We start from the raw sequence: 13,398 nt of genomic DNA, 5'->3' as shown, positions 1-13,398 counted from the left end.
TTTAATTCTATCTGTGGTTATTTTAAATGAAGTATCTCTTTCTATTACTTCTTACAGGACTTCATTAGTAATACATAAAAATGCTGATGATTTATGTGAGTTTATTTTATAGCTTGCTACTTTACTAAAATTACTGATAGTTTCAATTAATTTTTGGATGAATCTCTAAGATTTTCCATGTATATCATCATATCATCTGCAAAAAAAGAGACAATTTTATTATTTCTTTGCTTGTTTTAATTCTTTGAATTCTCTTTCTTTTCTTATTGCTATTGCTAGCATTTCTAATACTATATGAAATAATATTGGTGATAATGGGCATCCTTGTTTCACTCTTAATCTTATTGGGAAAGTTTCTAGTTTATTCCTATTACAAATAATACTTACTGATTGTTTTATGTAGCATACCAGGCATCTTAGTATCTGGGAAGGATGATTGATGTATTGATATTGTATTCTGGATATTCATTTACCAAACACATGGTCAGATTATGTGATGTTCATTGTATGGAAAGGGACAGTCTGAAGCACTATGTGGAAAGGAAACTAGACTAACAGTTGGTGGGGGAAGGGACAACTGGGAGTGACAGTTGGGTCTTGTGACTAGCACTTCCTTCCTGCTGGGGGGGGGGGGGGCTTGGGGGGATTGCTTCCTGGTGTTGGAGGAGATTGGAGCTTGTTCAGCCTAGTCTGGAGTGGCATGCCTCTTCGTTGTTCAGCCCTAAGATTCAGGCCCAATCTCTTCTGAAGGTTAGAACTTGTCTTGTTACTTTCTATATACTGCTAAGATTCTGAAATAGGCAAAGCAGGACTGATATAGAGTAGACGGGAGTGAGAGAACCCTCTGCCAGCCTCTAGGCCAGGCCTCAACTCTGAAGCTAAGGAAAAAACTCCAATCCCAACTGGTTATTAAACTTTATATTATTTGAATTTGCAGTCAGATAAGTGGACTATCTTTTCTGGTCATAGAGGGAGCTGAACATCAGTTCAGTCATTCCAGGACAAACAGTCCTTATCAGACCCCTGCTGTTTCCTCTCAGCAGGGGGCATCTCCCTCCCTTGCCTCACCAAGCAATCTCTCCTCCATACCCTGCTACAAACCTCCCATTATCTCCCATTTTTCCAATCCTATTTCCTTTCCCAATAAAATATTACAACTAGCATAGGATGGGCAAATTCATGGGCTGGGCCTTGACAGCCACACTGCCTCAGCTCCAAGTACATTCATTTGCAAAGCGCAGGTTGGATTAATCTCTACCTCTTTGATCTCGTCATTGTCAATTCAACTAATGTTAAAACCTATGTCATGTTACCTATTTGTGGATCATCTCCCAATATACATTCCTAAAACCTCCAATAAATACTGGGGAACTAGCACGAAACTCACTCTCTCTTACTCTTACTCTTACTTTCCCTCTCTTCCCTCCTCTCTCTTACTTCCCTGTATCTTCTTAGCTCTCTGTCTTATCTTTTCCTGCTGATCCTAGCAACACTATTGCCCCCAATGCTTCCTATTAATGCTCAGACTCCCTTGTCTATAGGAAGCATTAAGGAGTTGTGACTCCCCACTTATTTTCTTATTCCTCATATTTCCCATTAATTCTCAGTGGAAAATATTTCCTCAGAGTTCGTGCCACTCCCCATATCTTCTAACTTGTTGTCTTTGAGTCTTTATTATTCTCCCATTTCCTTAGTCTCCCTTCTCCATCTCAGGTTATTACCTACAGATAAATAATATAGGACTCCTGTGGGGGGGGGGTCACTATATCTTAGGTAGATACTTCATATCATTTTAAGTAAAACTCCATTCATACCTATGTTTTCCATGTTTTTAATAGGAATGAATGAGTGTTTTATTTTATCAAAGGTTTTTTTAATAAATCTATTCATATAATTGCATTATTTTTATTATTTTTGTTATTAATAGAATCAATTATGATGATAGTTTTACTCATATTAAACCATCCCTGCATTCCTGGTCTAAATTCTACTTGGTCACAATGTATAATCTTTGTAATACGTTGTTGTAGTCTCCTAGTTAGTATTTTATTTAGGATTTTTGCATCCATATTCATTAATGAAATTAGTCTATAATTTTCTTTCTTCATTTTGCTCTTCCTGGTTTAGGTATCAGTGCCATATTTGTTTCATTAAAAAGAGTTTGGTAAAACTCCTTCTTCACCTATTATTTAAAATAATTTATTTAATATTTGAATTAGTTGATCTTTAAATGTGAGGCAAGATCATTTACCTGAAATCCATGATAAATAAAAATCTATCCATTGTGAAGATTGGATTTAGCTATCTCCTGATTGTAACAATGAAGATACTTAGCTCTTCCTTTATTGTAGGGTTTTGGGTTCTAATCCAATCTGCTATTTGTCTACGTTTTATGGGTGAGTTCATCCCATTCACGTTCAAAGTTATGATTGTCATTTGTGGATTCGCTGGCATTTTGATACCTTCCCCTAGTTCTGACCTTTCTTCTTTAGCTATCTCCTTTTGAACCAGTGATTTGCTTTAGTCCCCTCCCTTGAGATGCTTCCCTTTCTAGCCCCTCCCTTTTTGTGCTCCCTTCCCCTCCCCACTCCTCTTCCCTCCCTTTTTATGCTCCCCCCCCTTAATTTTCCTTTCTTTCTTGCCCTAATGGATAAGATAGAATTCAGGATCCCACTGGATCTAGATGTTCTTCCCTCTCAGATTTAATTTCACTGAGAGTAAGGTTTAAGTAAATCCACTTCATGCTCTCTTCCTCTCCTTCTCATATGAGAGTTCTTCCCCTCCCCTTCCCATGTGTATCTTTATATGGGAAAGATTATTCTATTAAGTCCTCCCCTATTTCTTGAAGTAAGTCTTAGTATTATCGACGGTTCCCCCCTCCCTTTTTCTTTCTTTGCCCCCCACTTTCCCCAAATCTTCTTAATGCCCCAATCTTTCCCTATTCATGTTTCTTCTAACTACTCTTATGATGCTACAATTTTTGAGAGTTACACAAAACATTTTCCCCACATATTAATATATATAATTTGATGTAAATGTAGTCCTTATAGAAGAGAGTTTGACTTAAAGAAAAAGATAAGATTTATCTCCTTTTCCCTTTCTTTCATATTTACCTTTTCATGTTTCTCTTGATTTCTGTGCTTGGATATCAAACTTTCCACAGAGCTCTGGTCTTTTCTTAGCAAATGCTTGGAAATCTTCTATTTTGTTGAATGCCCATACTTTCCCCTGGAAGTATATAGTCAGTTTTGCTGGGTAGTTGATTCTTGGTTGGAGACCCAGCTCTCTTGCCTTTCTAAATATCGTGTTCCATGCTTTGTGGTCTCTTAGTGTGTTAGCCGCTAAGTCGTGTGTGATCCTTATGGGAGCCCCCTTATATCTGAAGCTCCTCTTCTTGGCTTCTTGTAGGATTTTCTCCTTTTCTTGGAAGCTCTTGAATTTGGCAATTACATTCCTAGGGGTTGTCTTTTGGGGATTTAGTATAGAAGGTGTTCTATGAACCCTTTCTATTTCTATTTTGCCCCTTTGCTCCAGAACGTGTGGGCAATTTTCTTTTATAATCTCCTGTAGAATAATATCGAGTTTATTGTTTATCTCTGGTTTTTCTGGGAGACCTATAATTCGGAGGTTGTCTCTTCTCCCTCTGTTTTCGAGATCTGTGACCTTCTCAGTGAGATATTTTATGTTTTCTTCTAATTCATTAATTTTTGGGGTTTGCTTTATTGATTCTTGCTGTTTTATGATCTCACTTTCTTCGAGTTGCTTGATTCTGGTCGTTAGGGACTGGTTTTGCTTTTCAGCTTTGTCTGCCCTTCTATTGGATGCTTCCAGCTCTTTTTCCAATTGAGCAGTCTTATCTGTCAGACTGCTGATCTCTTTCTCCCATTTTTCTTTCCAGGTTTCCATCTTTTGGGTAAGCTCCAGTTTGAGATCTTCCAGAGCTTGTTGATAGTTTCCATTTTGGGAGGCATGTTCTGATTTTTTTTGGATTTCCTCCTCATTCTCTTCTTTTCCTTGGGTACTTCCACCATAAAAGTTTTCAATAGTCACCTTTTTCCCTTTCTTCCTGGAGGCTTGATTTTGGGCCATGTGAGCCATCCCTTTGGTGGTTTTATTCCCCTTTCCTTTTTGGTCTGGGGTCTGGGTGGTATGGGCAGGTTTTCTGTGAATTTAGGTTGCCTCAGACTAGTTCTTCCCAGTCTCCAAGGTTTCTTAGAGTGCTGGGCCCCTGATCACAGCCACACTGCCGAGGTGTTCAGCTCAGCCCAGATAATCAGCGTGGTCCACCCCTGGTGTTTAGCTCCGCCCAGATGTTCAGCGCAACCGCCCCAAGTACAGCTCCGCTGACCCCCGTGCTAAGCACCGGGTTCTCCCGTGAAACTGCCCTGAGACGTTTTTTCCTGGCAGTCCCCAGATCCCAAGGACCCAGGAGTGCCCCCCCATACAGAGACGTTCTCCACTCACTCGTTGTCCCAGTGAGCGCTCAGGTAGCTCACTCTGGTTTGCTGGGGGAGGCCGGGGGCGGGGGGAAGGGTGGCTCAGTTCACGGTTCTGTGCAAGCTTTTCCTCCTTCTTATTATAGTGTGGAAATGTTCAAACCCCACGTACCTTCGCCTCTGTGGAGTACTGGGGAGTACTGGAGTGTCCTTCTGTTCCTCCAAAGGTGATTTTTATGCTCCTTTGATGTAGTCTATTTCGTTCGGTGCCGGGGAGAGGAAGCATGTGGCGTCTAGATTGCAGCCATGATTACCCGGAAGTCGCTCTTCCTTTATTGTAAAGATAAAATTGTAATCTCTGGATTGTAATGAAGGTCCTTAGCTCTTCCTTTATAGTGAAGCTAGAATTGAATTCACAATCTATTTTTAGATTTTAATCTACAAAAAGGTGATAACTCAGTATTTTATGTACACCTACCCATTTTAACCACAAAAAAGTGGTAAGTAACTACAAAAGGTGAACTTACCAAAAAAGGTGTTAAGTAATCCAAAAAGATATAATCTAATAAAAGAAGGTGAAAACTAATGAGTGGACAATCCTGGAGAAAAGCATCTGCTGTGATTGGTAGACGTGAAATTTAGGGGAGGTGACACAAGAGAAAAAGATTCTTTAAAAAGAGGATGAAAGGCTAGAAGAGGAGATCCAAAGATATATTCAATTTGAGTTTCAAATTGGATGAAGGGCCTCTGACTCAGAGTTGGACTCAGAGGAGAGATTGGATACAGACACTTGAGGAGCAACCAGAAGATAGATACCCAGACTTCTTTTCATTTAGATGGTCATCATTGGTGAGTGAAAGGCTAACTTAGTGACCCAGCCTTTCTGGAGGTGTGAAGCCTCCAGGAAAGGCCCATCCTCTTGAGATTCTTTTCCCCTGGCTGGGGCTTAGAAATTTCTAACTGACTCAGAGGAAGCCAGAGTTTTTTCTCTCTCTCTCACTCTCTCTCCCTTAATATCTTCCCTCTATTGTAAATAAACTACCATAAATTCCATTTATGGTAGTAATTCATTTTGGGATTTAGAAATTAAATCCCTGGCAACCACATATTATATATTCAGAGTCCAACCACAAATAAATTTAAAACCATTATATTTCAAAACATTATCAAGGAAAACTGCCCTTGTATCCTAGAACCAGAAGGTATAATAGAAATTGAAAGAATCCACTAATTATCTCCTGAAAGAGACCCCAAAATGAAAACTTTCAGAAATATTATAGCCTAATTCCAGGTTTCCCACATCAAGGGGAAAATATTGCAAGCAGCCATATAGAAACAGTTCAAATGTCATGAAGCTATATACAGGATTGTATATACACAAGATTGAGCTGTTTCCATGTTAAAAGAGCAGAGAGCTTGGTATAGGATATTCCAAAGTGCAAAAGAGCTAGGATTACAAGGATAACTTAACCAGTAAAACTGAATATAATCCTTCAGTAGGGAAAATGGATATTTAATGAAACAAAAAACTTTCAGTCATTCAAGATGAAAATACCAGAGCTGAGTAGAAAAATTAACTTTCAAATACGTGAATCAAGAGAAGCATAAAAATTAAACATGAAAGAGAAACTGTAATGGATTTTTAAAAATTAAGCTGTTTATATTTTACATGGGGAAATGATACTTGTAAATTCCCAAGAACTTTATCATTATTAGGATAGCAAGAAGGAATATGCATAGACAGGGAGCACAGGTGTGAATTGACTATAATAAGATATCTTTTAGAAAATCAAAGGTTTAGAAAGAGAGATAATTACAAAATGATATTTTATGTTATAAACTATAACATATAATATTTCCTATTATAACATGATATTTTTAAAAATAGAGGGATAAATGGAGAAGAGAGAGATAGAATGGGACATAAAAGAAATTTGAAAGAGCTTTTACAATGGAGGAGAAGTTGAGGGGATGTGGCAGACAACACTTGAACCTTACTCTCACTGGAATTGACTACACCTTGTGTATGTCCAGTGTGGATGAGTAAATTGAAGAAAACCTGCAAACAGAAGCAATGGATGAAGGTTTGCAGAAGCTATCAATCAAGGATCATTCTGGAAGAGAATGTGACAGGAAGGAGACTGTTAAAAAGGAAACACCCAAACTGTTGGAGGTCTCTCTTTCTCCTGAGACAGGAAAGAGTAAGAACTGAGAAGATCCTCTTCTTACTGATTTCTCTCTATTGTATCAGAAAGTGACTCAAAGATCCTCAACCCTGTTAGCCACATCCCTCATTCAAGGCTCTACAATATTATTCTCAATATAGGATTATTTAAGATCAGGGAAACCCTAAACCCTCTCTCCCATCCAATTTCCTTGTCCTCCCCCTTTCCTTAAATAAACCCCTAGTTCCAACCATTCAAAGAGTGAGTTATCTATTAGATATATCAGGAAACTTACTCAGAACTGACTTCCAGTTTGTCACCAAATGAAGAGACTAACTGAAGGGGAGGGTGGCAGAACTGATTCTTCATTACCATAATTTCTTAAGAACAACCACCTAATACACTAGAAATCTGTCTTACCCTACAGGGAAGTAGGAGAAGAAAGGAATAAAAGAAGGACAAGCTAACAGAAGGGAGGGCAGATTGGGGGAGGCAACAGTCAGATGCAAAACACTATCACATGAAAAAATATTCTAGATTACTCTTGATTAGAGAAATGCAAATTAAAGCAATGCTGAGGTACCACCTCATATCTATCAGATTGGCCAATATGGCAGTAAAGGAAAGTGATAAATGTTGGAAGTGGTGTGGCAAAATTGGGACACTAATACATTGTTGGTGGATCTGTAAACTGATACAGCCATTCTGGAGGGCAATTTGGAATTATATCCAAAGGGCTATAAAACTGCATATCCTTTGATCTGGTAATACCACTACTGGGTCTGTATACCAAAGAGAAAATAAAAAAGGGCAAAGGACCTACTTGTACAAAAGTATTTATAGCAGCTCTTTTTATTAGTGGTGAGGAATTGGAAATTATGGGGATGTCCATCAATTGGGAAACAACTGAACAAATTGTGGTACATGTTGGTAATGAAATACTATTGTGCTATAAGAAATGATAAGTAAGATGATTTTAGAAAAAGGTAGAAAGGTCTGCAGGAACTGATGCAGAGCAAAATGGGAAGAACTGGGAGAGCACTACACACAATAACAGCAATATTGGACAATGATTATCTTTGAAAACTTGGCTACTCTCAGCAATGCAATGATCTGGGACAATCCTAAAAGACTTTTGGCAGGGAATGCTATTCGCCTCCAGAGAAAGAACTATTGGAATCATCTTTTGCATCAATGTGTTTTGGGTTTTATTAGTGGATTTTATTTGTGTATGACTTTGCTTTTACAAGGATCAATATAGAAGTGTGTTTGCATGACAATAGAAAAAGAAGCAGCAGCAGGAAAACATTTTTGCAGAAAGTCTGGTGAAAGGAGAGAGAAAAGGGAAAATAATATGGAGGAAAATATTCAGTAATCATAACTGTGAAAAACATTTTATAGCTAATTTCTCTGATAAAGACCTCATTTTCCAAATATATAGAGAACTGAGTCAAATTGATAACAATACAAGTAATTCCCCAATTGATAAATGGTCAAAGGGCATGCATGAACAGTTTTCAGATGAAGAAATGAAAGTCATCTATAGGCATATGACTTTAAATCACTATGGATTAGAAAAATGCAAATTAAAACAACTCTGAAGTACCACCTCACACCTATTAGCTTGGTTAATATGGCAGAAAGAGGAAATGACAAATGTTGGAGAGAATGTAGGATAATCGGGACAATAAAAAGCACTGCTGGTGGAGTTGTGAAATAATTCAACCATTCTAGAGAGCAATTTGGAACTATCCTCAAAGGGCTATAAAAGGGTCCATATATCCTTTGGCCCAGCAATACCCCCTACTAGGTTTATATCATAAAGAGATATTTTTTTAAAGACATAAATATTTAGAGGGGGCAGCTGGGTGGCTCAGTGGATTGAGAGTGAGGCCCAGAGATGGGAGGTCCTGGGTTCAAATATGACCTCAGGCACTTCTTAGCTATGTGACACTTAATCCCCACTGCCCAGCCCTTACCACTCTTCTGCCTTAGAATCAATACTCAGTAAAGGTTTTAAAAACATATATTTAGAGCAGCTCTTTTTGTGGTGGCAAAAAGCTGGAAACTGAGGATGAAGATGTCCATCAATAAGAAAATAGCAAAACAAGTTGTGGTATATGATTGTGATGAAATACTATTATGCTATAAGAAATGAAAAGCAGGATACTTTCAAAAAATCCAGGAAAGCCTTACATGAAAGTGAAGTGAACAGAACCAAGAGAACAGTGCACACAGTAACAATATAATTGTATGATGGACAGCTGTGAATGACTTAGCTATTCCCAGCAATACAGTGATCTAAGACAATTCTAAAGGACTTATGATAAACAAAAACCCTATATACTTCCAAGAAAATACCCAATGGAGTCTGAATACAAATCAAAGCATACTATTTTTCACTTTGTTTTCTTTATGGGTTGTTGTTGTTGTTTTTGTCTTTGTTTTCTTTTGCAAAATGGTGAATACAGAATCCTATTTTGCTTGATTGCACATGTATGAACTATACCAAATTGGTATGAAGAAAGAGAGAAGGAGAGGAACAAGGGTATTTGGGGCTCTAATTTAAAAAAATGTTAAAAATTGTTTTTACATGTAATTGGGAAAAAATAAAGTATTCTTAAAAAGAAAAAGAAGAGAAGGCAAATTTCTAAGTTAAATCCATCCTTCCCTAGAGAAATTGAATGTTCAGATATTGTAAGTTGTTTAGCAGTGCAATATACAAGTATATTGCTGATCCAGATAGTTTGTCTGCTTATTAGAGACCAATATTCTGGAGCCTTTAGTACTAGTTCCACCATGGTACTAAGCATCCATATAATAGTGACTGCCACTTCTAAGTTTCTTCATCTATAAGAGATATACTTAAGATACAAGTTTCTTCATCTATAAGAGATATACTTAAGTTTCTTTGTCTAAGTTTCTTCATCTATAAGAGATATACTTAAGATACAAGATCTCAGTGGACACACCAGCTCAAACATTCTTCCTATTTTAATAAAATTCAAAATAAAAATTCATCTACTTTTATTGGGTAACTTAAAACTCTGCACAGATGACTGTACAAAAATCTACATTTTCAGGCCTGACCTAAGAGGTATTTAGCAAATGCTACTTGACCTTGCTCTTTATCTTTTTTTATGCCTATGTCCTAGCTCATCAACCAAAGAGCAAACTCTTTGAATTCAGGGACCGTATTTTATACATTTTAGTATGCACAATCTCTACTATCCTGCTCCATTTACAACAGAGAAGATGACTGTTTCAGTTTCAGAACCTCCCGAAGTCTTTCTTGAATAAGATTACCTGGTCATTTCTTAATAAGCTTCATTTCATTCCTAGAGGAATGAAAAAAGTTCCATCCCAGATAATGAATGTGGGTTTGAACTGAAGCTTCTTCAGTGGAAAAGTATAGTTCATTCATGTTGAAGTCAAGATTAGTCACTGATAGAATAATGAGGCACTTCCCCCTTCTTTCTAGTAGAAATTTTGTATTTTGTCAATCTATTTTGTATTTTCTGGCTGTGTTTCTCAGCTGGAGTATAGGTTTCCTTCTTCACATCTCCCTTTCACTACAGACAACTATTCCCCACCCATTGCCTGGCTTCACCTCCTTCCCTCTCTCCATTCTGAGTCTTCCTAGAATCCTGACCTTCAGCCACCTGTATTACTATTCTTGCCTGCTCTTCAGCACACTAGAAAAGTAAAGTCCTTTTTTGTTTCTAGTCTCTCAGAACCCAGTTCTTCCTTTGAGGTTGGGGGAGGAATAAAAGAAATGGGTATTTATTAATAAATTTTATTTGTTTAGCTGTAGTGACTCATTTTTTAACTTTTAAAAATTAATTTACACCTTTTGTTTTTACATAGTAGTAGTAGTAGTAGTAGTCTTTCGGTAACCGAGGATGACTATTGTCTTTGTGTGTTTTTGTGCACAAAGACACTTGTGCATGAAGATTTAAGTGGAAAAGTCGATGCACAGAGACAGTCCCACTCTCTTGGCAGTGGAAGCCTGGGTCCAGTGGCACAAAAAGTCATTACATCTGGAGACTTCCTCAGCTACATTGGATGGCCGTGTTGTCTTTTGTGCTCCAACACGCCCTAAGCACTCCACAGTGCCTTGCTGCGTCACCATCTCAGCCGTTGAACCTTCTTATTGGTTTCTTCTGTCCAGCCGAAGCAGTTTTCACATGCAGGGTGAGCAAGCCCTAGTTTACCAGGGGTCCACGACGATCTGATGGCTACCCTCACAAGGTTTAGCCCGCCTGTCGAAGCCGTTGCCCGGGGTGTGGCTGCTGCGGCATACTAGTAGCTACTAGGAGCCACAAGTGAGAGCTTTTTACATAATCTTCTTTTTTAATACATCCCTTCCTTCCCCAATCCAGAGAGCTATCCTTTTCAACATAAAATAAAAAAAGAAGAGAGGGAAGAAAGTAGTTCAACAAAACAAATTAATTCAGTCAAGTTCCCCTGGATACGCCATGTTCTATCTCCATAGCCAGTATCCTTCTTCTTCAAAGTGAGGGAGCTACGTTCTCATTACCTACTCTCTAGTTCCAATATTGATCATTATAATTGCACCATGCACTATTTAATGTTGTTCCTTCCATTTATACTACTTAAGTCATTGTGTATACAGTTTATCTTTTTTTATTCTTTTCACTTTGCAGCAATTCATAAGTCTTTCCTCCAACTATTCCTTTCTGTTTGTTTCTAGTACATATACATCACTGGACTCACACTGTGCTTTAACTGTGCATTTAGGCAGGATTTTCACAGAGATAGATGTGGATTTACAAACTTCTTTCTGACTATCTCATCACCTTTTCCCTGGCATATAATAAGTACTTAATAAATTTTCCACCCAACCCAGTTCAAACAGACCAGTCTTGGATCCCAGAGCAAGGTTATGCTTCCATCTCTGAGTTCTGGAACATGCCCTCTGAGTAGTTGAGAGTGATTCTTTTATGTCTTTGACTCAAGTCCCATCAGTGTGCTTCCAAACTCCCTTGACACCAAAGATTATCAACTAACAATTAATTTAATCAGCCAGAAAAAAAGAGTTTTTCTAAAGGAGTCATTTATTTACTAAAGTGGAACAATTAAGACAATAGGTACAAAGTGTCATCCCCAAAAGTGTGTGACAGTCTCACACAAGTATATACAAAATCTTAAGCCTAGAAAGTACAGGTGACAAAGGGGTAACACAACTCCTGGTTGTTAGAAATCCTTTTCTCCCATTCATTCGGTGTTCAAGAAGTTTCCTTTACACATGATGTAGTTTCTTTGTTGAGCAACTTCTGGAGTTGTGAATCTATGCACAGTGTGTCCTTGACTCCCAATGCAGACCCTCCAATCAGTCAAACACAAGATGCCACTAGGATATCAGTGGGAGGATGGGAAGTCCAACACCCTCTGGATCCTTTAAGATCTTCCTCCAAACCAAGGAGGGAGTAGGAAAAAACCTAAACCAAAACCTGTCTTCCCTTTTCTACCTCAAACCCCAAGAAGTTCCTCCTGAGTGGAGAGGGGTAGGGGGATTGAAAGTGCTCTCTCCTTCTTATCTCTTTTGCCACTGTCTGGCATTCTCCAATTCCAGCAACTCTCAAAATTCCTCCAAAGGCAAACCTGCCTAAAATCCTTACAAAGAATCTACTGGCTTTCCAAGACTTTCTAGTGGGGGTAACTATTGATATGCTCAATTATCCCACCCTTAAATTCTCCCAACAGTTCTGACATGTGCTATCACCAGCAAATCTCATGATCTATGCTTGGCAAAATCCATAGTTCTAAAACCTAGGAAGCTCTTTAGTGATTCAGACATCTCCTTTTGAATGCTTTATCAAATACCTGTAGTAAAGTATCTTGGGAAAGTTCTATTATGGCCCAGTTGCTAATGGAACAATAATTCACATTCTTCCATAGTTCCAATAACATAGGGATCCAATTTAACAAACCGGAATCATTTTACAACGTTCTAATAGATTATGGTCTTCCTGTCTGCAAAGTACCTTGCCCAACCCAAGACAATGGAAAATTAATATCTTACTACCCACTAATCAACCATAGGCCACTCATCCCTTCAGTAACAGAATTCCAAGTTATTTTTAAAACTGGTTCTGAAGTCTCAAGAATAAGAAAAAAAAAACTGCTCCAGGTGAGGATCGAACTCACAACCTCGGCATTACTCGCTTGCACTGTCATATAAGTACCGCGCGCTAACCGATTGCGCCACTGGAGCCTCCTAGCCAACGGAAAACCGAGCGAAGGTATAGAAATGAAATCAAACTGCTTTTCTGCAGCTTTAACGGCAGGTCTCATTTAATGCATTTTAAGGACATTTTCTACAGTGTGAGTAAGTCTGTTGGGTTATCAGGTATCTGTAGAAGTTGAAAGAGGAGGAGTTAAGATGAGGGACTCCTATTGGACAGCAAAGGAAAATGTCTGGAAAACTCCGTTCCGTTATACAGCAGTCTGCCTGGAGCACCCGAGCGTGCGAGGCACCGGGCTGGATAGACTGGATGGGCTGGATGAAACCCTTTGCAAGAAAGGAGGCTAATCACTGTTCTCAGACCACTAGAACACTGACCTGCAGTGTCTGCACCCGAAACGCAGGCCAGGCGCACTTTCTGCTCTATGCATAGTTACGGACATGAATGTTGCACGTGGAATTCATAAGGAAATGACAGAAAAGGAACACAAGCCCACTGACTCCACGCCGACCACCCAAATGTGCCTCTATTACAGCACACAGCCCTAGAATAGACTCAGTGCTGAGCCCGTGGCCGAGGTGAATTCAT

At 38.7% G+C, this 13,398-nt stretch overlaps 1 non-coding gene across 1 annotated transcript; it reads right to left on the bottom strand.

Moving 5' to 3' along the window:
• Positions 1-12,747: 12,747 nt before the first annotated feature.
• Positions 12,748-12,839, bottom strand: TRNAI-UAU (transfer RNA isoleucine (anticodon UAU)). The gene is given in 2 exon segments: positions 12,748-12,783; positions 12,802-12,839. It is a non-coding gene; the product is annotated as a tRNA-Ile (tRNA).
• Positions 12,840-13,398: the final 559 nt, after the last annotated feature.

Source organism: Monodelphis domestica, chromosome 2 (assembly GCF_027887165.1).
Source record: "Monodelphis domestica isolate mMonDom1 chromosome 2, mMonDom1.pri, whole genome shotgun sequence".
Classification (NCBI taxonomy): Eukaryota; Metazoa; Chordata; class Mammalia; order Didelphimorphia; family Didelphidae; genus Monodelphis; species Monodelphis domestica.
This window is presented reverse-complemented; position numbering and strand designations above follow the sequence as displayed.